Raw genomic sequence first — 26650 nt, forward strand, 5'->3', positions numbered from 1 at the left:
ATCGAGACCAAGGGTGCTAATGACTATTGAAATTAATGAAATGTGTGCAAAGTGGCTTGAAGTGCAAACCTTTTTTGATGAAAATCACCCTGGCACAGCTACTGCAAGCCGTGTTGGCAACCTGTACACTGACAATGTTGTGAACCACTTTAGGAAAGTCATAAAGGAACGAGAGGTACAGGCCTCTATGGACAGATATGTTGTGTGACAGAAGATCAGTGACTTTCAAGCTGGTCCTAGTGGCATTAAAAGAAGAAGGGAAGTAACCCCAGAAAAGGACTTGCTACCTCAAGTCCTAATGGAGGGGGATTCCCCTTCTAAACATTAAAAACTTCGACACTCTCCCCTCCTCCCATCCCATCAATCATCACCAGATCTTCATTAAAGGTAAGTATCAATTATTCTATTGTGATTATTCTATTGTTATTATTGTTATTGTAATTATTATATTGTGTTAAACTTAATATATCATGTGGTAAAAGTTTTTTTTCATACTTTAGGGTGTCTTGCACGGATTAATTTGATTCCCATTATTTCTTATGGGGAATATTTATTCGCTTTCCGATAATTTTGGTTTACAATGAGCTCTCAGGAATGGATTAATATTGTGAACCGGGCGTCCACTGTACATTCATCAATTTCTGTATAGATTTCTAGCTCCCTGTGATAGTCAATGTTTGACACTGCTGTTGTGAAGTTATTAATGGCTGCCTCATTTTGAAGTTTGAAAGTGACTTTAGTAGTGTCTTGTGGTAATTTGCCTAGATTGGTTATGAGGAAGGTAGGGTAGTGGTCTGTGGTATTATCTGTGATTATACCTAATTTTAAAGGGGATATGGTGTTGGTCCAGATGTGGTCTAGTAGGGAAACACTAGTCTCTGTAATTCTTGTAGGTTTTGTTACTGTTGATAGCAACAAGCAGTTACTCATAGTGTTTGTGAATTCAGTAACGTGTGGGTCCTGGTCTTGCAGAAGATTTATATTGAAGTCACCTGAGAGTAGTAAGTGATCTTTATTCATGCATGCATCAGTTATCATACCTCCTAGGTTTTCACTAAAATGGCTAATGTTTGACTGTGGTACTCTGTAGGTGTTTATCACTATAAGAGGTTTTTGTAGGTTTTTGGATTTGAATTTAGCTATTATATATTCCCCATGTTCATCCCTTGTGCAAATATTAATGATACATTTTAGTTGGTCTGAGTAGTATACAGCTGTGCCACCCCTTTGTTGATCTGGCCTACAGTTGTGTATGGCTGTGTAACCAGGAATGGCATAGACATCTGTATTATCAGGTTTTAGCCAGGTTTTGGTGAGAGCAATGATGGACATACTGGCATGCAGAGAATTTAGTAATGCTATGAAGTCATCGTAATGTTTGCTTAAAGATCTGATATTGTAGTTAAAGAGAGTTATGTTGTTGTTGGCTCTGAGAAGTGCCTTTGATAGTTCTGCTGTGTAGTAATTACAGTTACTGTTTAATTCATTTAAGTCATTCAATATGAGGTTGGTATCAAGATCAATGCTTGTTATCATAAGATTTATAGTGAATCTATAGTTAGAGTTAAGTATAAGAGAAAGTAAATATTCTATAGCTAAAAAATAACTTTACTTATGAGAGAGAGAGAGAGAGAGAGAGAGAGAGAGAGAGAGAGAGAGGAGAGAGAGAGAGAGAGAGAGAGAGAGGAGAGACAGAGAGAGAGACAGAGAGAGAGAGACAGAGAGAGAGACAGAGAGAGAGACAGAGAGAGAGACAGAGAGACAGAGAGAGAGACAGAGAGAGATACAGAGAGAGAGACAGAGAGAGAGAGACAGAGAGAGAGACAGAGAGAGAGAGACAGAGAGAGAGAGACAGAGAGAGAGAGACAGAGAGAGAGAGACAGAGAGAGAGAGACAGAGAGAGAGAGACAGAGAGAGAGAGACAGAGAGAGAGAGACAGAGAGAGAGACAGAGAGAGAGACAGAGAGACAGAGAGAGAGACAGAAAGAGAGACAGAGAGAGAGACAGAGAGAGAGACAGAGAGAGAGACAGAGAGAGAGACAGAGAGAGAGACAGAGACAGAGAGAGACAGCGAGAGACAGCGAGAGACAGAGAGAGACAGAGAGAGAGAGAGAGAGAGAGAGAGAGAGAGAGAGAGAGAGAGAGAGAGAGAGAGAGAGAGAGAGAGAGAGAGAGAGAGAGAGAGAGAGATCCAAATTCAGTCAGGCAGCCACCCACCCAGCCAGCAAGCCAGCCAGCCAGCCGAATACGTATTACACACGTTGCAGACTTGTTTCTCTTTACTTAGGGTATTGGTTATAGTACATTCTGGCAGGATGGCACTACCAGTGGTATTCTCCCATTCCACTGTGTCGAAAATACTTAAAGATAACAGTAACATATGATACTGTATGAGATGTAAAATTTATAATACAGTTCATTGCCATGTACATGTATATATAATACATATACAGTACATAAATGATTAAAATATATCAATTTAAGTAAATTATGGTAAAAAGAATGAAATAATGATTGTACATTACATTACAGTACTATGTAGGTAGTTTATATAGCAAAGGTTTGACATTATGCCCTACCCAATATGTTAGCAATTTTCAAAGGTTCGACTTACGTCCATTTTGACTTGCGGCCAGTTGGTCAGAGCCAAACTCGGTCATAAGTAGGATGGTACCTGTATTATTATTATTATTATTATTATTATTATTATTATTATTATTATTATTATAATCATAATAAAAGTGCTAAACCCACAAGTGTCGTGAATAGTTATAGAGTGAAGGCAAACGAAAGGAATAGTTTTCTACAGCTATCCCCAGCACCTGGTGTTTGACTAGAGAAAACGTAATTCTTCCAACACTCCTACAAACCGCTTGGTAAACACATCTCATATTTATGTCAATTTTTATACTGTGGGAGTATGTATCATGTTCATATGTTTCATAGCGTGTTTATTATATAATTTTGAAAAAAATTCATAGATGGATTAACAGAAATGTCTATACTAAGGTAATATATGATGTTTAACCCGTAAACGGTCCAAACGTATATAGTATACGTTTTTACCGCTAGTGCCCCAAATGTATACAGTGGACCCCCGCATAACGATTACCTCCGAATGTGACCAATTATGTAAGTGTATTTATGTAAGTGCATTTGTACGTGTATGTTTTGGGGTCTGAAATGGACTAATCTACTTCACAATATTTCTTATGGGAACAAATTCGGTCAGTACTGGCACCTGAACATACTTCTGGAGTGAAAAAATATCGTTAACCGGGGGTCCACTGTATATACATTTTATTTGTCATACATTCAACATTGCCACGTAAAGCCTGAGTCGCCTAGACATGAGAGAATGGGTGTGCACACTCACTGTGTGCCATATTAAAATAATTGGGGATGCCTGGGTACCATATGTTCTTTTTTCCTGTTAAAATTTTTTTTTTTTTTCTCAAAAAAATTGGGGCACTATGGGAGAGAACGTATATATACGTTTGGACCGTTTACGGGTTAATGCGCCCAAGAGATTATTACATGGCATCAAGAGTAGAGAAACTCTTAGTGATTTTAATGTGTACCTGCATGCCAGCACAGTGTGTAAGTATATTTAGGTACAAGTACACATAAGTATAATTATCAGAGTACAGTGGACTCCCGCATACCGTACGCATCACATAACGTTCAATCCGCATACCGCTTGCTTTTATCGCAAAAATTTTGCCTCGCATACCGCTCAAAAACCCGCTCACCACTCTTCGTCCGAGACGCGTCCCAATGTGCGCCTTAGCCAGCCTCATGTGCCGCCGGTGGCATTGTTTACCAGCCAGCCTCGGGCTGTAACATCCAAGCATACAATCGAACATTTCAGATATTACAGTGTTTTTGGTGATTTTATCTGCAAAATAAGTGACCATGGGCCCCAAGAAAGCTTCTAGTGCCAACCCTACAGCAATAAGGGTGAGAATTACTATAGAGATGAAGAAAAAGATCATTGATAAGTATGAAAGTGGAGTGCATGTCTCCGAGCTGGCCAGGTTGTATAATAAACCCCAATCAACCATCGCTACTATTGGTGGTACAGCTGCTGCTGCTGCTGCACTGTCAGCTGCTGCTGCTGCTGCTGTAGCACCGTTGTTGGTGTGGCTTATTGAGAATACCAAGAAACAATTAACCCCAGAGGATTTGCCACCCAGGATAACCCAAAAAAGTCAGTGTCATCGAAGATTGTCTAACTTATTTCCATTGGGGTCCTTAATCTTGTCTCCCAGGATGCAACCCACACCAGTCGACTAACACCCAGGTGAACAGGGAAAAATGCCTGGAACTAGTGCTCATATTGGTGAATTTAAAGCCAGCAAAGGTTGGTTGGTTTGAGAGATTTAAGAATGTGAGTGGCATACACAGTGTGATAAGGCCTGTTCTGGAAGAAAATGCCAAACAGGACCTACAGTACTCAGGAGGAAAAGGCATTCCCAGGACACAGTGTCTCATCAGTCATTGCTGCATCTTCAATAAAGGTAAGTGTCATTTATTCTTCATTTAGTAGAGTAGTACATGCACAATATATATTGTGCATGTACTACTCTACTATTGTGCATGTATCCTTCTCTTTGTGTGTAGGAAAATGTATATTTCATGTGGTAAAATTTTTTTTTTTTTTCATACTTTTGGGTGTCTTGCATGGATTAATTTGATTTCCATTATTTCTTATGGGGAAAATTCATTCGCATACCGATCATTTCGCATAACAATCAGCCCTCTTGCACGGATTAAAGTTGCTATGCGGGGGTCCACTGTACATATAAAATATGTAATAACTTTAAAATACTTGAAATTTTGGAAAGCCTCCAGACATAACAGAGAGATGTGCTCATGAAGAATGTAAACAAAACGGGTGGGGCACAGTGCGTGCTGTATTAGAAAGATGGGGACCCGTATAGCAAGTTTTGGTTAAAATTTGAAATCACCATATTAGCGGAACGCCATAAGGTGAAATACCATAAAGCGGGGCCCTACTGTATTAACACAGGTTTTGACAGAGTAGACAAAAACGAACAGAAATATGAGTTACACTGGTTAATAGACTCAGATTCCAATTATTTATTTCAGCATCAAATAATGTTTGTTGAGAGATGGGCGACATTTAGGTGTGCATGCAGAAAGCCTCTTAGTATGCAGAGTACAGTAGACCGCCATTTAGCATGAGTTTATTTGGCATGACTCGGGTATAGCACGACTGAAGAGTTGTGGCACAACTTTATGTAATATGTCGTAAAATTAATTTAACAAGGTTCAGTTTGTGGGAAGGAAAAAAAAAAATACCTTTTCCTTAAGCGGCCGCCTTGTTGTGGATCAGCGGGGGAGATCTCCCGCCATCCCATGCCACCCCCCTGACACCACCCCAACATCTCAGCATTCATACTTCATACATGTCCAGTCCTACTTCTCTGCTACAAGCTAGCTGTATTTGTGAATTGTATTTTGATCTTTTAATTACTGTATCTTGTATAGATATTAGACAAGAGATAACCTGTAGCCATAATGCAGTGTTACTTTGTACACATAAAAAGAGGTAAACATAAGTTTGTGTGACTGAATGACTTACTGACTTGACTGACTTACTGAATGACTTGACTGACTGAATGACTTGACTGACTTACTGATTTGACTGACTTACTGACTTCACTGAATGACTTACTGACTTGACTGAATAACTTACTGACTTCACTGAATAACTTACTGACTTGACTGACTTACTGACTTGACTGACTTACTGACTTGACTGACTGAATAACTTGACTAACTGAATGACAAAGTTAGACACTCCAGTACAACCATCAACTTCAGTACCAGAACCTCTACCATCCACCTCAGCCCAGTAGGACCACAGCATAACTCTCCACTGTCTAAGCAATCATCCACAAATACCAGCACCCACAATTTAAGGTAAGAAATACTATTATTTCTGTTACATCACAACAATAAACTACAATTACATATTCACTTTTATTTTTATAAGATGTGGAGGCCTAAAAAAAAGTTGTTTGACTTTTTTGGGACTCTCAGGAACATAACCCTATTTTTCCCATAAGTTCTTCAGTTCATCTAACACAGTTTTTTACCTAACACTGCATTTTCAGTAACGTAACTGTGTTAAATGACGGTCTACTGAATAGTGTATAAATACATTCTATATACCATTTATTGAGTTTAATTGTTTTAAGGATTAAAGGATTATGATTACAGGTGATGAGGATTCTAGCATATTAACATATTTTGAATGCATTCAATAGGTGGACGATAAGAATAAAGGATCAGGTCATTCTCATGTGTTCCAGGCCCATGATGTCTGTACTAAGTTCAATTTGGCTCTAACACTTTCACTGTAAACATCCCTCCCCCTCTGAATTAACCCTTTCAGGGTTTTTGACATGTACTAGTATGGCTTACGCACCAGGGTTATTGACGTACTAGAATGCCTAAATTTTAGCACCTTCAAATCTAGCGAGAGAAAGATGGTAGGCCTACATATGAAAGAATGGGTCTATGTGGTCAGTGTGCGCAGTATAAAAAAAATCCTGCAGCACACAGTGCGTAATGAGAAAAAAAACTTTGACCGTGTTTTTTTATTAACCCTTTCAGGGTCCAAGGCCCAAATCTGGAGTCACGCACCAGTGTCCAAGAATTTAAAAAAAAAAAATTTGTTATTTTTTCTTATGAAATCGTAGAGAATCTTTTTGTGAAGGTAATAAAACAAAAAGTACGAAATTTGGTGGAAAAGTGACGAAATTATGCTCTCGCGAATTTTGATGTGTCAGCGATATTTACGAATCGGCGATTTTGCCGACTTTGACTCCCATTTTAGGCCAATTACATTATTCCAATCAACCAAATTCTTAGCTATTTCACTAGTATTACTTCTATTCTATCGATTGAGCACAAGAAATCGCCAAGTCAACTGTTTCAACTACAAAATAAAGTGATCGGAAATTGTTAATTTGGCCAATTTAACACAAAGTTCAAAATATTCCAATTTCAAAATAGGGTCCAGAATGAACAATGTAGGTATTCCTGGCACTAAACTAACATTTCCTCTGTTCATTAGTTATGTTTTGAGGCTTTACAAATAAATTCCATTTTGATTTTTTATTCACATAATGAATTTTTATTCACACCAAAAAATAGAAGATTTACTGTTATGCAATACTGTAATAATTGTATAAATATCATCACCATATATGTGAACGTATATTAGACCCACCAGCTGGCGTGTATTAGACGTGTGAGGTCGTTTGTTTACTCTTGAATATCGGCAAAAATTTAACATTTCTGCTACTTTGAGCTCCGTTTCAAGCCATTTCCAGTGCTAAAACCAATCAAAATCATCTCTATTTCTGTAATATGTCTTCCATTCTATCAAATGAGACCAAGAAATCGCAAATACAACTATAAAAACATAAGAAAAAACACTGCAAAGTTGCTGTTTTAATCGAAAAATCATGATTTCATTTTTTTTTCTCTCATTATACACAGTGTGCTGCAGGATCTGTTTTATGTGGTGCACACACACCACATAGATGTATTCTCTCATATCTAGGCCCAAATGTACCACTCACAGTTTATCAGAGTGAGCTGAGCTCATGGCGTAGATCTACGGTTTGGACCCTGAACGTAAAGCCATAGATCTACGGGACGGACCCTGAAAGGGTTAAAACAGCGACTTTGCACTGTATTTTCGTATGGCATTTCTGGTTGTATTCTAGTGTTCTTGGTCTCATTTTATAGAATGGAAGACATATTATAGAAACTGAAGTGATTTTGATTGGTTTCACAATGAAAAGTACCTTGAAATAGAGCTCAAAGTAGCAGAAATGTTCGATTTTTACCAAAGTTCAAAAGTAAACAAATCATGCCAAGCGTCCAATACACATCAATCGGTGAGTCTAATATTCTTTCACAAGTGCACTGATATTATTTATACCATTTCTACACTAATGCAGTAGTCTGCATAACAGTAAATCGTTCAATTTTTGTAAGAATAAAAATTCAAAGTGGAAAGCAAAAGAAATTTAAGAGGGGCCTGGGGACGTGACTAATGAACAGAGAACTTGTTATTTTAGTGCCAGGAATGTCTGTCTTGTTTATTCTGGGCCCTATTTGGAAATTGGCATCTTCTGAAATTTGTGTGAAATTGGCAAAATTGCCAATTTCTAACCACTTTATTGGATAGTTGAAATTGGCAAATGGGTGGTTTCTTGTGCTCATTCGATAGAAAAAAATGGAGTTCTAGCGAAATAAATATGATTTTTGTCGACTAGTACACAGGAATTGGCCGAAAATAGAGCTCAAAGTTGGTGAAATTCCCGATGCATAAACATCGGCAAGACCACTAGCTTCGAGAGAGCATAATTCCATAAGTTTTCCATCAAATTTCATACTTTTGGTGTCCTTATGATCAGGAAAAAATTCTCTATCATTTCATAAGAAAAAATAATTTTTTTTTCCGAAAAATTTTCAACCCTGAGAACAAGTTTAGGAGAGGGCCTCTCGACCCTGAAAGGGTTAAAAGCCTCTCCCTTTGTCTCACTATTTTTGAAAAAAAAAATTATCTTCTAATATGGTTGAAAATATTTCTCTAAAGGTAATACAAAATTGGATGTAATACTTATTAGTACTTATTTAATTATACAGGTGCAAAGTTGGGTGAAATTGTGATAATGAGTCTACTCAGTTTGAGGCCTATGTTAAGTCAATTCTAGTACTCAAAGTGACCCAATTCCCCACTATTTCTCTATTATGCTTTCTTTCTTTTCAAACATCAGAACCACCTTAATAAGTACCCAAAAATTGGCATTTACATCAGTTTTACACTATTTTAAATTAATTCCAAATAAAAGAAATTAAAAATAAAAACTGTTGGCATTCCACTCACTGAGGCAACATTCCCTCATTTATTTATCATGTTCCCCAGGCATCCCTACATAATACTTGCCCTCCATTTTGAATACTTCACAAAAATTAATGCATTTTATAATTTCTCTGGTAATGAACCATAACCAACTGCTTGATGGTGGTTTAGGCCATCCTAGTAATCGAAGCCGACCTTATAAAAACTTATAAAACAGTCTGCAGGAGGCAGGGGACTCTACCCTTCCCAGAAAGATGGCCCCAATTGACCATACATAGCGAATTTGATGCCTATTTCATTCCATTTCCAGTCTTAAGCTGACACAAATCTTGTGTATTTCACTAGCACATATTCAGCCAATAAAAACCATTATTGTTTCTCGCCTTCTCTATCAAAAGGCTGACACTAGCAGCTTTCTTTGGGCCCATGGTGGCTTATTTAGCAGTCACATGCAATAAACAAGAGAAAAAACCATGTATTATTACGAAATGTTTAGTATGAACATGTGGGGTGATGGTCACTTGCCAAGAAACAATGCCAGACTGACTCTGAATGGTGCGGGAGACTTTGTGTGCGCGCGGCCCACTAGGACATGTTCTGTACGACCACCAAATTCAGGAAGGTGCCTGCTTGCTGCCTTCCAAAACTATCCTCAAAGAAGGTACCTGCTTGCTGCCTTCCAAAACCATCCTCCAGGAAAGTGCCTACTTGCTGCCTTTCAAAACAATCACGAAAATAAAGGCTATACAGTGGACCCCCACCTTACGATATTAATCCGTTCCAGAAAGCTCATCGTATGCCGAAATTATCGTAAGGTGAATTAATTTTCCCCATAAGAAATAATGGAAATCAAATTAATCTGTGCAAGACACCACAAAGTATGAAAACAAATTTTTTTTTTACCACATGAAATATTAATTTTAATACACACAAACTGACACTTACCTTTATTGAAGATCTGGTGATGATTGATGGGATGGAAGGAGGGGAGAGTGTGGAAGTTGTTAATGTTTAGAAGGGGAATCCCCTTCCATTAGAACTTTAGGTAGCACGTCCTTTTCTGGGGTTACTTCCCTTCTTCTTTTAATGCCACTAGGACCAGCTGACCATGGTGCAGCAACAGCTGACCGTGGTGCAGCAACAGCTGACTTTGATGCAGCAGCAGCTGACCGTGGTGCAGCAACAGATGACAGTGGTGTAGCAGCAGCTGACTGTGGTGCAGCAGCAGCTGACCATGGTGCAACAGCAGCTCACCGTGGTTCAGCAACAGCTGACTGGTGCAGCAACAGCTGATGGTGGTGTAGCAGCAGCTGACTGTGGTGCAGCAGCAGCTGACCATGGTGCAGCAGCAGCTGACCATGGTGCAGCAGCAGCTGACCGTGGTGCAACAGCAGCTGACCGTGGTGCAGCAACAGCTGACCGTGGAGCAGCAACAGCTGACTGTGGTGCAGCAACAGCTGACTGTGGTGCAGCAACAGCCGACTGTGGTGCAGCAACAGCTGACGGTGGTGCAGCAGCAGCTGACCGTGGTACGATAGTACATATTTCTCACCATTTTTACCACAGAGTTGGCACTAGAAGCTTTCTTTGGGCCCATGGTGGCTTATTTAGCAGTTACAAGCACTATAAACAATGGAATAATACAAAATGTATCAAATGTATGCATGCAACCGGCCACCCTGGCTTGTAAACAATGACGGCAGGGAAGCTGAGGCGCTCAGGTCGGACGGACAGGTTCGGGACGAGTCATGCTGGTCAGGAACAGCTGATGGTGGTGCAGCAGCAGCTGACTGTGGTGCAGCAGCAGTCGACCGTGGTGCAGCAGCAGCTGACCGTGGTTCAGCAACAGCTGACCATGGTGCAGCAGCAGTTGACCATGGTGCAGCAGCAACTGACCATGGTTCAGCAACAGCTGATTGTGGTGCAGAAGCAGCTGACCATAGTGCAGCAACAGCTGATGGTGGTGCAGCAGCAGCTGATGGTGGTGCAGCAGCAGCAGACTGAGGTGCAGCAGCAGCTGACCGTGGTGCAGCAACAGCTGACGGTGCAGCAACAGCTGACAGTGGTGCAGCAACAGCTGACAGTGGTGCAGCAACAGCTGACCGTGGTGCAGCAGCAGCTGACTGTGGTACGATAGTGCGTATTTCCCACCCTTTTCACATATGATCCCTTGAGAGATGGTATCTCCTGCTATCTGTTTTTCGTTTATCCACACCAATAACAGTCTCTCAACATCTTCGAGTACTTGCGATCTCTGTTTCAAAAACAAACTTGCACCTTTTGCAAGAACAGCTTCCTTGATTGTTGTTTTGTTGGTCACAATAGTAGCGATGGTTGATTGGGGTTTGGTATAGAACCTGGCCAGCTCCGAGACATGCACTCCACTTTTGTACTTACAATTATCTCTTTCTTCATTTCCATAGTAATTTTCACCTTTTTTACCGCACAGTTGGCACTAGAAGCTTTCTTGGGGCCCATGGTGACTTATTTTGCAGGTACAATCACTAAAAACGCTGTGATAATATGAAATGTACCGATTGCGTGGATGCGACCGCACTGGCTGGCTTGTAAACACTGGCACCCATGGGGCAGCTGAGGCGCGCTCAGGCCACACGTGGGACGAGGAATTGCGTGAGGTGAGTTTTTTAGCATGAGGTGAGGCAAAATTTTTGCATTAAAATGTATCGTATGGTGGATTTAACGTAATGTGATGCCATCATAAGGTGGGGGTCCACTGTATTTTGACAAAAAAGTTGCCGATAATCAAAATTCACGAAAATAGAGACTCACGAAATAAGAGGTAGTATTACTGTACACATATAGTAAACTCCTTACATTCTTTAAAATATTTGTAGTCTTAATGTAGGGTGAGATGAGTAGTATTTATTGTAAGAAATCAAGTGTGGTATGCATGGTAGCCAGCCAGGCTACCATACCTACCATACCAGGCCATCCCATCCACACATAATAATCTATGACATTTGCAGTGTCCCTGAGCAATAAAATGCATATACAGTTAACTCATTACTTACCAGCAAGCATATGTGAGCGTGTTAGATAGGAGTGAATGGAGACGAATGGTATTTGGGACATGACAAGCTGTTGGAGTGTGAGCAGGGTAATATTTAGTGAAGTGATTCAGGGAAACCGGTTACAGTGGACCCCCGCATAGCGACTTTAATCCGTGCAAGAGGGCTGATTGTTATGTGAAATGATCGGTATGCGAATGAATTTTCCCCATAAGAAATAATGGAAATCAAATTAATCCGTGCAAGACACCCAAAAGTATGAAAAAAAATTTTTTACCAGATGAAATATACATTTTCCTACACACAAAGAGAAGGATACATGCACAATAGTAGAGTAGTACATGCACAATATATATTGTGCATGTACTACTCTACTAAATGAAGAATAAATGACACTTACCTTTATTGAAGATGCAGCAATGACTGATGAGACACTGTGTCCTGGGAGTGCCTTTTCCTCCTGAGTACTGTAGGTCCTGTTTGGCATTTTCTTCCAGAACAGGCCTTATCACACTGTGTATGCCACTACGATTCTTAAATCTCTCAAACCAACCTTTGCTGGCTTTAAATTCACCAATATGAGCACTAGTTCCAGGCATTTTTCCCTGTTCACCTGGGTGTTAGTCGACTGGTGTGGGTTGCATCCTGGGAGACAAGATTAAGGACCCCAATGGAAATAAGTTAGACAGTCTTCGATGACACTGACTTTTTTGGGTTATCCTGGGTGGCAAATCCTCTGGGGTTAATTGTTTCTTGGTATTCTCAATAAGCCACACCAACAACGGTGCTACAGCAGCAGCAGCAGCAGCTGACAGTGATACAGCAGCAGCAGACGATGCTACAGCAGCAGCAGACGGTACTACAGCAGCAGCAGACGGTACTACAGCAGCAGCAGCAGCTGACGGTGGTACAACAGCAGCAGCAGCTGTACCACCAATAGTAGCGATGGTTTTTGGGGGTTTATTATACAACCTGGCCAGCTCGGAGACACGCACTCCACTTTCATACTTATCAATGATCTTTTTCTTCATCTCTATAGTAATTCTCACCCTTATTGCTGTAGGGTTGGCACTAGAAGCTTTCTTGGGGCCCATGGTCACTTATTTTCCAGAAAAAATCACCAAAAACACTGTAATAATACGAAATGTTCCGATTGTATGCTTGGATGTTACCGCGGAGGCTGGCTGGTAAACAATGCCACCGGCGGCACATGTGAGGCTGGCTAAGGGCGCACATTGGACGCATCTCGGACAAACAGCGGTGAGCGGGTTTTTGGGCAGTATGCGAGGCAAAATTTTTGCGATAAAAGCGAGCGGTATGCGGATTGAATGGTATGCGATGCGTACGGTATGCGGAGGTCCACTGTATTTTTACATAGCCAGACTTGAGTCCTGGAAATGGGAAGTACAATGCCTGCACTTTAAAGGAGGGGTTTGGGATATTGGCAGTTTGGAAGGATATGTTGTGTATCTTTATACGTATATGCTTCTAAATTGTTGTATTCTGATCACCTCTGTAACAACAGTGATTATGTGTGAGTGAGGTGAAAGTCTTGAATGATGATGAAAGTATTTTCTTTTTTGGGGATTTTCTTTCTTTTTTGGGTCACCCTGCCTCGGTGGGAGACGGCCGACTTGTTTAAAAAAAAAAAATTGTAGTCTTAAATGTAGGGTCAGAGGTGAGTAAACGAGATAAAACGAATAAACGAGAGAGAGAGAATGAGTACATGAGAGAGGACAGGCACGGAGTTATGTAAACAAACCTGGCATACGCATTTGGTTTCTGCAAGTTACATTATGTACACGTTGTCTCCACGTTGATACAGTAGAATAAATAAAGAGGAACACTCCCATTCTCATGTAACACCATTTTTAAAAGAAATGATGCTCTGAGTGAAGGCATATGAAAGGAATAATCTTCTACAGCTACCCCGGTAATATTATAGTATACAGTGGACCCCCGCATACCGTTGGCATCACATAACGTTTAATCCGCATACCGATACATTTTATCGCTAAAATTTTGCCTCGCATACCGCTTAAAAACCCTCTCACCGCTGTTCGTCCGAGACGTGTCCAATGTGCGCCTTAGCCAGCCTCACATGTTCCACCGGTGGCATTGTTTACCAGCCAGCCTCCGCGGTAGCATCCAAGCATACAATTGTAACATTTCGTATTATTACAGTGTTTTTGGTGATTTTATCTGGAAAATAAGTGACCATGGGTCCCAAGAAAGCTTCTAGTGCCAACCCTACAGCAGTAAGGGTGAGAATTACTATAGAGATGAAGAAAAAGATCATTGATAAGTATGAAAGTGGAGTGCGTGTCTCTGAGCTGGCCAGGTTGTATAATAAACCCCAATCAACCATCGCTACTATTGGTGGTACAGCTGCTGCTGCTGCACTGTCAGCTGCTGCTGCTGCTGTAGCATCGTCTGCTGCTGCTGTAGCATCGTCTGCTGCTGCTGTAGCATCGTCTGCTGCTGCTGCTGCTGCAGCATCGTCTGCTGCTGCTGTAGCACTGTTGTTGGTGTGGCTTATTGAGAATATACCAAGAAACAATTAACCCCAGAGGATTTGCCACCCAGGATAACCCAAAAAAGTCAGTGTCATCGAAGACTGTCTAACTTATTTCCATTGGGGTCCTTAATCTTGTCTCCCAGGATGCAACCCACACCAGTCGACTAACACCCAGTTGAACAGGGAAAAATGCCTGGAACTAGTGCTCATATTGGTGAATTTAAAGCCAGCAAAGGTTGGTTTGAGAGATTTAAGAATCGTAGTGACATACACAGTGTGATAAGGCATGTTCTGGAAGAAAATACCAAACAGGACCTACAGTACTCAGGAGGAAAAGGCACTCCCAGGACACAGTGTCTCATCAGTCATTGCTGCATCTTCAATAAAGGTAAGTGTCATTTATTCTTCATTTAGTAGACTAGTACATGCACAATATATACTGTGCATGTACTACTCTACTATTGTGCATGTATCCTTCACTTTGTGTGTAGGAAAATGTATATTTCACGTGGTAAAAATTTTTTTTTCATACTTTTGGGTGTCTTGCACGGATTAATTTGATTTCCATTATTTCTTATGGGGAAAATTCATTCGCATACCAATTATTTCGCATACCAATGAGCCCTCTTGCATGGATTAAAATCGGTATGCGGGGGTCCACTGTACACACTTTCTCTGATGTTGAACTAGAGAAAATGTTAATCTTGCCATCACTCGTACATCTCGTATTTATGTTAATTTATTTTACTGTGGGGTGTATTTATCATGTTTATATGTTGCATATCGTATTTATTATATAATTTTGAAAAAATATCTTAGATAGATTAATGAAAATGCATATATTAACATAATATATGACATTTAATGAGATTCAGTGATTATTATTGAACATTACTTTTTTATTTTTTTTATTAGCACACCGGCAGATTCCCACCAAGGCAGGGTGGCCCAAAACAGAAAAACTTTCATCATTCACTCCATCACTGTCTTGCCAGAGGGGCGCTTTACACTACAGTTATAAAACTGCAACATTAACACCCTTCGTTCAGAGAGTAGACACTGTACTTCCTATCTCCAGGACTCAAGTCTGGCCTGCCGGTTTCCCTGAATCCCTTCATAAATGTTACTTTGCTCACACTCCAACAGCACATCAAGTATTATAAACCATTTGTCTCCATTCACTCCTATCAAATACACTCATGCACGCTTGCTGGAAGTCCAAGCCCCTCGCACACAAAACCTCCTGTACCCCCTCCCTCCAACCCTTCCTAGGCCAACCCCTACCCCGCCTTCCCTCCACTACAGATTTATACACTCTTGAAGTCATTCTGTTTTGTTCCATTCTCTCTACATGTCCGAACCACCTCAACAACCCCTCCTCAGCCCTCTGGATAATAGTTTTGGTAATCCCACACCTTATCCTAATTTCCAAACTACGAATTCTCTGCGTTATATTCACACCACACATTGGCCTCAGACGTGACATCTCCACTGCCTCCAGCCTTCTCCTCGTTGCAACATTCATCACCCATGCTTCACACCCATACAAGAGTGTTGGTACAACTATACTCTCATACATTCCCCTTTTTGCTTCCATGGACAAAGTTCTTTGTCTCCACAGACTCCTAAGTGCACCACTCACCCTTTTCCCCTCATCAATTCTGTGATTCACCTCATCCTTCATAGACCCATCTGCTGACACATCCACTCCTAAATATCTGAATACATTCACCTCTTCCACACTCTCTCCCTCCAATCTGATATCCAGTCTTTCATCACCTAATCTTTTTGTTATCCTCATAACCTTACTCTTTCCTATATTCACTTTTAATTTTCTTCTTTTACATACCCTACCAAATTCAGCCACCAACCTCTGCAACTTCTCTTCAGAATGTCCCAAAAGCACCGTGTCATCAGCAAAGAGCAACTCTTACAACTCCCACTTTGTGTTTGATTCTTTATCTTTTAACTCCACTCCTCTTGCCAAGACCCTAGCATTCATTTCTCTTACAACCCCATCTATAAATATATTGAACAACCATGGTGACATCACACATCCTTGTCTAAGGCCTATTTTTACTGGGAGATAATCTCCCTCTCTCCTACATGCTCTAACCTGAGCCTCACTATCCTCGTAAAAACTCTTCACCGCTCTCAGTAACCTACTTCCTATAGCATACACCTGCAATATCTGACACATTGTGTCCCTATCCACCCTGTCATATGCCTTTTCTAAATCCATCACTGCCACAAAACCCCCCCTACCCTTATCCAAATACTGTTCACCTATATGTTTCACTGTAAACACTTGGTCTACACACCCCCCATCTTTCCTAAAGCCTCCTTGTTCATCTGCTATCCTACTGTCTGTCTTACTCTTAATTCTTTCAATAATAATTCTACCATACACTTTACCAGGTATACTCAACAGACTTATTCCCCTATAATTTTTGCACTCTCTTTTATCCCCTTTGCCTTTATACAAAGGAACTATGCATGCTCTCTGCCAATCCCTAGGTACATTATCCTCTTCTATACATTTATTAAATAATAGCACCAACCACTCCAAAACTATATCCCCTCCTGCTTTTAACATTTCTATCTTTATCCCATCAATCCCAGCAGGCCTTACCCCCTTTCATTCTACCCACTGCCTCAAGAACTTCCCCCACACTCACAACTGGCTCTTCCTCACTCCTAGATGTTATTCCTCCTTGCCCTATACACGAAATCACAATAATAATAATAATAATAATAATATAATATGTATAATAATAATACATATATAATAATAATGTACTACATCATCGACACCATGCCCAGCTCTTCTAGGGTAGGGTAGGTGCCTGAGCCCGAGCTTGTAGCTCACAAGCCTGTCATTCCCATTAGGCCCCTTGGGGTGGGGATGGCAGACCAGAGAGGCCTAGCGTGTGGCTAGGTCTGGGGACAGTTGGTCCCAAAGATGAGGAAGTACTTGTGCCTCCTTCCATGGGAGACTTAGGTCTCAGATACTCCCTAAAGAAGGAGCCAAGGCCGGGCCACCACTTGGAAAAGACCCAGGCCGGGAGAATACCAGCAAATCTTTAATAATAAATAAATGTAGTACATATAATAATTATAATAATAGACGGCTTCAAAAGGCTGTCACTAGATGCCAGTGTTTACCGCAACAAAGAGGGAGCGGTTGTGGCCGCCTCCGCCTGTTACATAATGACATATTTTATTCATTTTAGAGTATATATCATGTTTCTATGTTATTTATATTGTTATGTCACATCAGATGAACTGTGATTGATAAATAAGCCGTATAGATGATATTAGTGAAATTATGCACAAAGTATTTTGCCCGGCCTCCAGACAAACTCTCGTTTACCAGTGACACCGCCCATACCACTACATGAATGACATGTTTTATTCATTTTAGAGTATATATCAGGTTTCTATGTTATTTATATTGTTTATTATGTCATATTAGATTAAGTGAGATAGATAAATATGCTGTAGAATTGATATTAGCAAAATTATTGAAGTACAGAATTCCACTGGAACAGATTAATTGCATTTCAATTAATTTAAATGAGGAAAATTGACTCTGCAAACTGGCAAATCCAGTTGTGAGCAAGGTCATGGAACAGATTAAACTCGCAAGTAGAGGTTCCACTGTACGTATATATAAAATATGAAATAACTTTTAAAAATTCTTGAAAATTTGAAAAGCTTCCAGACATAATGGAGAGATGCCCTGCTCATGTAGCTCGTGGAGAATGTAAACAAACCAGGTGGGATGCGGTGACCATATTTGAAAGTCAGGTGCGGGGAACCGTATACCGAGTTTTGGTCATAATTTGAAATGTCCGTATTAGCGGAGTGCCATTAAACAAAACGCCATAAAGCATGGCACTACTGTATTATTATTATTATTATTATTATTATTATTATTATTATTATTATTATTATTATTATTATTATGTTTGTTAAGATCCGGAATTCATTGCCTGAACCAGCAAAAGGTCCCTTGCCTGCCAATCAACTTAGGGATAACCAAAGAACATTACATCACATCAAAGAACATCACATCAAGTCATATTTCCTACTACATAATACTGTTTTGAAAACAAACTAAGTTAAAAAATTCAGTATACCAAAACCCACTAGGAAAAAATCACATAAATTCCTGGGCCTGTAACAAGCTGAATGGAAGTACATCTTGCACAAGCAAGACAAACACATATTAAAACCAGCAAGCATTCTTTCATATTTGCTTTTCTACACCCAAAGCTACATTTTTCACACTGTAGTTATCTAGTAGTGCTTGCAGGCAGTTGATTCACAGCTTCTGGCAACTTTACTAAACACTCGTATACCCATACCTCACTCATGGTGTATGTGCTCTAGGGTATACAACAAATCGTTTAAATACTTTGAATCAAAAGCCTTCACTGGCATCAAGGCAACTCTCTTAAAGGGCCAAACTATCCAAATCTAATTAGTGTATTATAACAGTAAAATGCCACTGCATTCATTACTCACCCAACAAGCAAAGTAACATATACAAAACAATTTTACATACTATGTATACTTTCTAGATTATATATCTACAGGACACCAAATATAATTAGTAATGCGGACCTAAAACACTTTGTCCGACTTTTTTACTGTGTTATCCCAGCTAATTTACACGTTAATTACAATTATAAACATCTGAAAATTGTGTTATTGTAGCTGAATAAACTGACTTATTACCACCTCAGGCTTGGTCTTAGGTTAGGTTAGGTAAGATTCGTCAGGAAACAGGACGAGTGTTTCCTGATGAGGGTCTTAGTCGCATGATGACCCGCCAGTGGAACTTTTGGTCACCTAACCGAGTTCTTCTGCTGGCTTACCAGTCCACCCCTTTTATTATTAAAGTTTTAATTATAACCATTTTAATGCATAGTCTTGCGAGACAACATTATACATCATCAGACTGCTGGATACAATGTAAAAAATAATACACCACAAACAATTGTAAGCAAACACTTACAAAACAACTAATTATAATAATAATTACACCGGATTTTTACCTTACTTCTCTTGTTAGGGCTTCTAAGGCCGCTTACACATAAACATTTACTGCCTCTTGTCTTCACATCCATAAAATATTACCACCTGAACCATTACTTGTAAGGGAGATTTTGTGTGCAATTTCAAGATTATTTTTACCGAACCCTACTCCACCTTACTACCTCACATTTGTATTAAGTTTAAATAAGATTGTAAAACAGTTAACCACTACTTTTCGTCTAGTTTTAAGAATAGTTACTATGTACTATTATCTTATCTAGGTTTAATTAGCTACTATGTATTAGGATTGGTCTGCCCAAAATGCCTCGGCATGATAGTGACTATTTTTGTACTTAGCAAATCAAAATTATAATTACACATTGTAACCTTTACAAGGAAATAAACTTTACTTACTTACTTACTAGGTAAGAAAGTTTATTAAGGCACAAGTACACATTAGTACAGAACACAAGGATAACCCAAAAAACAGTAAGATAAGACTTTCTTCAGATTTTTAACCCCGGAGGGTTAGCCACACAGGATAATCCAAGAAAGTCAGTGTGTCATTGATGACTGACTGTCTTATTTCCATTGTGGTCCTCAATCTTGTCCCCACAGGATGCAACCCACACCAGTCGACTAACACCCAGGTACCTATTTGCTGATAGGTGAACAGGACAACAGGTGTAAGGAAACGCATCGAAATGTTTCCACCCGCTAGGAATCGAACCCGGGCCCTCCGTGTGTGAAGCTAGAGCTTTAACCACCAGGCCACCAAGACAGAGTAACTTTTTTTCATAGGAACCTGGGTTCGATTCCCAGCCAGAGTAGAAACATTGGGCGTATTTCTTTCGACCTGTTGTCTATGTTCCCCATCAGTAAAATGAGTACCTGGGTGTTAGTCGACTGGTGTGGGTCGCATCCTGGGACACTAACCTAATTTGCCTGACATGCTGAGCATAACAAGCAGCTTTCTATATAGTATTATGTCATTGTTGTCAGCTAGGACTGCGTACCTTGTACATGTATTTGTAGTAAATAAATATATTATTATAGGAAACTTTAATGCCAGACATAAGAATATTAGAGAGACAACAATGGAAATAAGTCACTTTGACTTTTTTGGGTTATCCTAAGTAATTTACACTATGTATGATAATTGTACTTACGTGTACCTGTGCCTAAAGAAAAACTTAATATAATCTGCGTGCCTCCTTGTTTGGGGTTTATAGAGCACACGCATCTTAACGTCGTATCTTGTTTTGTTGTTGTTTGTTGGGTTTATCAAGGCCACTGACAGCTTCCCTAGTGTCGAGCTCGACTTCCCGATGTTAATTCAAATTCAAATTCAAAGTTTATTCTCTATAAGGATTACAATGTTGAATTTACAGAATTTGGTTATTGTGTGGTTTACATGTAGTTAAATAATGATTACAGAGTGTACCACTAGAACGCCTAGCATGGCTAGGCATTTCGGGCAGACTTAGTTTAATTCTTTATTTTAAAATATTACAAATTATGAGGTAAGTTGGTATTATGGCTAAGTGACTAAATACTAGTTTGCGAGTTTAGCAATGTGAATGCTTTTGTTTTGGCACAGTACATAGTTTCAGTATTGGAGTATTGCTGGCTACAATCCCAACTATGGTGCAAATGTGAGAATCGTGAGAATGATGTACATAGCCTATGTTAGGTCCTTAATTGATTATGCTGCTCCCATGTTAATACTAGCTAGAGAAAGTTCTCTCCGACCCTTGGAGTTAATGCAAAATGAAGCTCTCAGGATTATTCTTGGCTGTCCCAGATCTACAAAAGTTCTTAACATGAGGAAGGAGCTTGGTATTTCTAGTATCAGTGATAGGAGTGTTGAAATTAACACTGTACTCGGTATTAGAATGTTGAGAAACGAACCAGACACTGTCACAGTGAATCTTACCAAGTGTCTAGAGGTAAATACACACAGATCTAAATGGATTGTGAAAACGTGCAATTGCATTAAGTTTTATAACCTGCATGAACTGTATCACTGTAGGCAACAAGAGCATTTCACCCCTCCATGGAAGATGTGTTCATTTAATATCACATACCTACAAGTCCCTCCCAAGAAGCTCATTGCTAGTAATCCCTTCCTTAAATCTCTTGTTAGAGCAACTGCTCAAGAAGAAATTTCTCACCTAGCTGGTAGTAACAAGTTATCACAAGTTATATACACTGATGGATCTAAACAGGAGTCTTCTGGCAGGGCTGCATCTGCTCTTGTTGCCACCTCCCTAGTTAAGAACGATAATAAATTTGTTGAGTTAGGCATAAGAATTAACAACTGGGCGTCTACACTGCAAACTGAATTGCTTGCAATCCTAATGGCGCTAAAGCTAACCTATGACACTGAGCTTGACTCTATCATCATTACTGATTCTATGTCATCATTGAAGGCTCTTGGCTCATATAATGACTCCAACAACATGCTCATTGGGGAAGCCAGGTATAGATACTCAGAAATTAGGGACAAAGGAATTAATGTACAATTGCTATGGATCCCATCACACATTGGATTACTCCTTCATGATAAAGTTGATATGTTAGCCAAGAAGAGTACCCAGAAGGAGAATGTAGAATATAACTTTGGTATAACTGTGTCTAGCATTAGGAATAATATTAGGAGAGAAGTAAATAATGAAAATGATTGTTATAGGAATGCAGTTAGAAGCCTGAGTAGATCTATAACCCACTATGATAACATGAACGTAGATAAGTATGTTTATGGAGCAACTTGCAATGTGAACAGACTGACTGATGTTGTAGTGGCCAGGCTTAGGCTTGGTTACAAGTACTTCTGGCAGTTTGAGAGACACACAGATGATGATCAAACTAAATGTAAATTATGTGATCAGGCATATGGTCACTCTCTTGAACACTATGTGCTTAATTGTCCACTTATTGAGGAATACAGAGACAGACAGTATAATAACCTATGTGACATGTCAAGATATCTTATTAATGAAAATAAGATACCAGATATACTAAGCAAATTTCCTAAATTTGCTTGGAACAGATAAGTGAACTATAGATATGTAGATATAAATCCATATGTATTCCTGTTAACCCTTTGGGGCCTAGTTCCTAGGCCTTTTGTGTATCCATATGCTCTCGCGCTACCGTCCACAGGATGGATATGGGGTGCACAATAAACTAGCCACTTCGGTGGCAAAATCTAAAATAGGATTCATTATTTTAAGATTGAGATTAATATTTCTGTTTATGGTCAAATAGGTGAGTGAGTGTAAGTGTGAACCACCAGGTGGTATTCGTGTAGTTAGTTGATGGGGTGTACCAGGGAGATAAGATGTTTTCTAATGGTAGTTTTAAAGGTGATGAATGTGTCTGCAGTTCTAGAGTTCTCAGGTAGGGTGTTCCAGATTTTAGGGCCTTTGACATACATTGAATTTTTGTAAAGGTTTAGTCGGACACGGGGAATGTCGTAGAGATGTTTGTGTCTGGTGTTATGCCTGTGGGTTCTGTCACAACTATCAAGAAAGCGTTTTAGGTCAAGGTTGATATTGGAGTTTAATGTCCTGTAGATGTAGATTGCACAGAAGTAAGTGTGGATGTACTGAACAGGGAGTAAGTTTAGATCTATGAAGAGTGCGGGGGTGTGTTGCCAGGGATGAGATTTAGTGATTATTCTTACTGCTTCTTTTTGTTGGGTTATTATTGGCTTTAGGTGTGTTGCTGCAGTTGATCCCCAAGCACAAATATCATAGGTGAGGTATGGATAAATAAGTGAGTGGTATAGTGTGAGAAGGGCATTTTGCGGCACGTAGTATCGTATCTTGGAGAGGATCCCAACCGTTTTGGATACTTTTTTGGTTATGTGTTGGATATGGGTGCTGAAATTCAGGTTGTTACCAAGGTATGGGCCTAGGAATTTGCCCTCATTATGTCTGGTAATTAGAGTGTTGTCGATATTAATGTTAATTTGTGCATCTACTGCTCTGCTACCAAACATAATATAGTAGGTTTTGTCAGTGTTAAGCGTAAGTTTATTGGCTGTCATCCAAGTCGATATTTTGATCAGCTCCTCGTTAACAATGGTGTTGAGGGTGGCAAGATTTATTTATTTATTTATTTATTTATTTATAATTTGAGCACACTTACAGAGGTACAAAAAAAAAAAAAATACAGATAAGAGCAGCATGCCAAAGCCACTTATACTATGCATAGCATTACGGGCTGGCTTAAAATTAACTTAAGATTAACTAAGCAATGATGAAATCAGTGAAAAACATTAATGTAAACTGATTACTATAAAGCACAAGTGAGTATTACAAAGACAGGTCATATGGTTGCATGCATTGTTGTAAATTCAGTAGAATGGAGTATTCTGTTAGGTAGTGAATTTAAAAAATAATAAAGTTAGATTGGGTTTTAGGTTTAACATTTATGTGATATAATTGTGAGAAACATTTAAGATATACAATTTATAAGGTTCAGTTATTCAGTATTTATTTGGTTTTGGGTGAGTAAGTGATCTTTGAGAAGAGACTTGAATTTATAAACAGGTAGTGTTTCTTTTATATTTTTTTTTTTATATTTTATTTAAAACATCATAAAAACAAGGCTGCTTAAAAAAATTAAATAGCATCACCATACGTAACAAATATAACACTGGTGGAAACACCACTTAACCCATTATAACCTACATGCACATCATACAAACATGTTACATCGATGTTTAAACAATAGTTTATGTAATTTGCATACAACATATACAATTGATTATAGAAATTCCAACTTAGACACAAATTCAATGATTTACTCTAATACAAATTCATTAACATAATAAATATTATATAAATTGACGATCATATTAATCGTCAGCAATTTCCATCCATTCCATAAGTGTTCAATCTTGATACCTATGAACTACGTTTGAATCACAAACAAAAATCATAATGTTGCTACATATTTATAGGATACAATTGGATAACTCAGGGTAATGTACACGTGTTATATTCCTTTAATACTTTGGTGACTCACAGACTAATTGAACAGTAACAGGGAAGGGATAAAACATGCATATATACACATACATACACACATACATATATATATATACATATACATACATACATATACATACATACATATATATACACATATACATACATATACATACATATATATATACATACATACATATACATATACACACATACACACATATACACATACATACATATACACATACATACATATACACATACATATGCACGTTCATATGCCCAAATATCTGGACCTCCATAACACAATCAAAAACAAAACTAAGAAAACTAGTGACTCAAGAATACGAGTCTTTACACAAAGGAAGCATCAAAAAACATAACAAATATGTAAAGGCACCCCAGTCATTTTGTACACAAAAGGGTCAGTGAGTTAGTAACCCTAACCCCTGAATCTACAACCACACATCCATAACAACTAAAAAACATTCATGCCCAAACTCATATTCACGCAACTCACATCCTTCCCCCCAAGAGACGAGCCAGCTATTGCCCACTGACCTACACGACAACTTATTCGGCATGCCCGTATATTTATCACAGATTCACAAGGGTTTCAAGAGTGAGCCTTTTATAACCGTCCGAAAAACCCTTATCCCACCTCCTCCCATACAATTCCCTATTCCTACACATTGTACGATAAAACGTTATTGCAAGGACACGCCTTCTCACCTCACTGACCCATTTTCCCCGCATTACCCACGAAATATAAATGTAATCCACGATAATATAATCTAAAGCCCGTTCAACGTCCTGGTCTAATCCACCGATGTCGAGACTTAACGCACGCAGGACCTGCACTCCTCTGCCTCCCACCCTCTGTACCACCCTACCCAACCAACTCCTGACATCTTCTAAACCTTCGCAAAAATAGACAACGTGAAAAGCCGTGTCTTCCCCACCACAAAACCCACACCCGCCTCCCACCACGACTCTTCTGGATCGTAGTATTGCCCCTGACGGCAATATACCATGTAAAAAACGAAACATGACTTCACGCACCCTAGGCCGTAATTTCAACTTGCTAAATCGGAGCCATATATTTTCCCACGAGTACATGGGGAACAAACCTTCTACTGGAGCTGCGCACGTACCCCCTAGTAACCTACTTAAAACCCTTATGCGAATGTTCCTCCGTTCCTTTACCATCAACAAAGCTCGTAGTACAATCTCACATTCCCTTAACTCCATTCCCCTATACCACTTTTTCACCCTCGTATATACTTGGTCTATATTTCCCGCCATCACACCCACACGCCAAACCTCCCACTTTAGAAAAACACATTTCACCCTACGCTTTAAGTCCAACAATCCTAAACCTCCTCGACGTACAGGTAACATAACAACCTCACGTTTTAACCAATCACACCTCGCTCCCCACAGAAAGGTAAATACTCTTCTCAATATTCCATTGATCGCTGTTCCTGTAATTGGGAATACAGCCGCAACGTGCCACACCTTACTATACAATAAAACGTTAACAACAATCACACGTTGGGCCAGAGTGAGATGTTGGGGCCTCAAAACACCCAGACGACCAATGACCTTTTCCAACGTCCTTACTGAATTTTCCTCCCGCGCCACATCCAAATCGTCTCTATAAATAATACCGCAAATCTTTAATGACATCGCAGTTGTGTTAACCACGTTACAGCTCACCATTCCACCCCCTTTCCAGGTACCCAACCCCATGATCATCGACTTTTCACTATTTACCTTCATACCCGTGGCACGTTCAAACACACGCACAACATCTACCAACCCTTTCATAGACATTCGTTCACACACCAAAACAGTCGTATCATCCACATAACCTATTAATGCCGGCCAACAAACCCCTTCCCCTACCCCACCCCCACCCCGGGAACTAACTGTGCTCTCAACCATCCTGTAAAAGGGATCCTGAAAACACGCAAATAAGATCTGTGACATAGGGCACCCTTGTCTTAAACCTCTACCCATCTCAAAGTCCGTCCCCATACACCCATTTATTTGTACCCTCATCTTTGCCCCCTTATACAGTGTGTTTACCCACCCAACTATTTCTTCTCCATAACCCTGTCTCCGAAGAATACTCTGCAGTGCACCT

At 39.6% G+C, this 26650-nt stretch overlaps 2 protein-coding genes across 4 annotated transcripts in view; one reads left to right on the top strand and one right to left on the bottom strand.

Annotated features, from left to right (window-relative positions):
• LOC128695724 (peroxisomal membrane protein 11C-like) overlaps window positions 1-26650 on the top strand; it is a 342218-nt gene that overhangs the window by 234138 nt on the left and 81430 nt on the right. The gene's annotated exons all lie outside the window — the stretch shown is intronic.
• The window catches only part of LOC138853882 (DNA repair protein XRCC2-like), a 69274-nt gene that overhangs the window by 36911 nt on the left and 5713 nt on the right, over window positions 1-26650 (bottom strand). The window contains exon 1 of one of the 3 annotated variants that reach the window (XM_070093440.1): window positions 20677-20876. The exons of 1 other annotated variant lie outside the window; for it this stretch is intronic. The gene's annotated coding sequence lies outside the window, so the exon portion shown is untranslated. Of the gene's footprint in view, window positions 1-20670; window positions 20877-26650 lie in introns of those variants that run through there. One more of the 3 variants, XM_070093441.1, reaches the window with a different exon arrangement.

The sequence above is a fragment of the Cherax quadricarinatus genome, chromosome 42, assembly GCF_038502225.1.
Source record: "Cherax quadricarinatus isolate ZL_2023a chromosome 42, ASM3850222v1, whole genome shotgun sequence".
In the NCBI taxonomy this organism is placed as follows: domain Eukaryota; kingdom Metazoa; phylum Arthropoda; class Malacostraca; order Decapoda; family Parastacidae; genus Cherax; species Cherax quadricarinatus.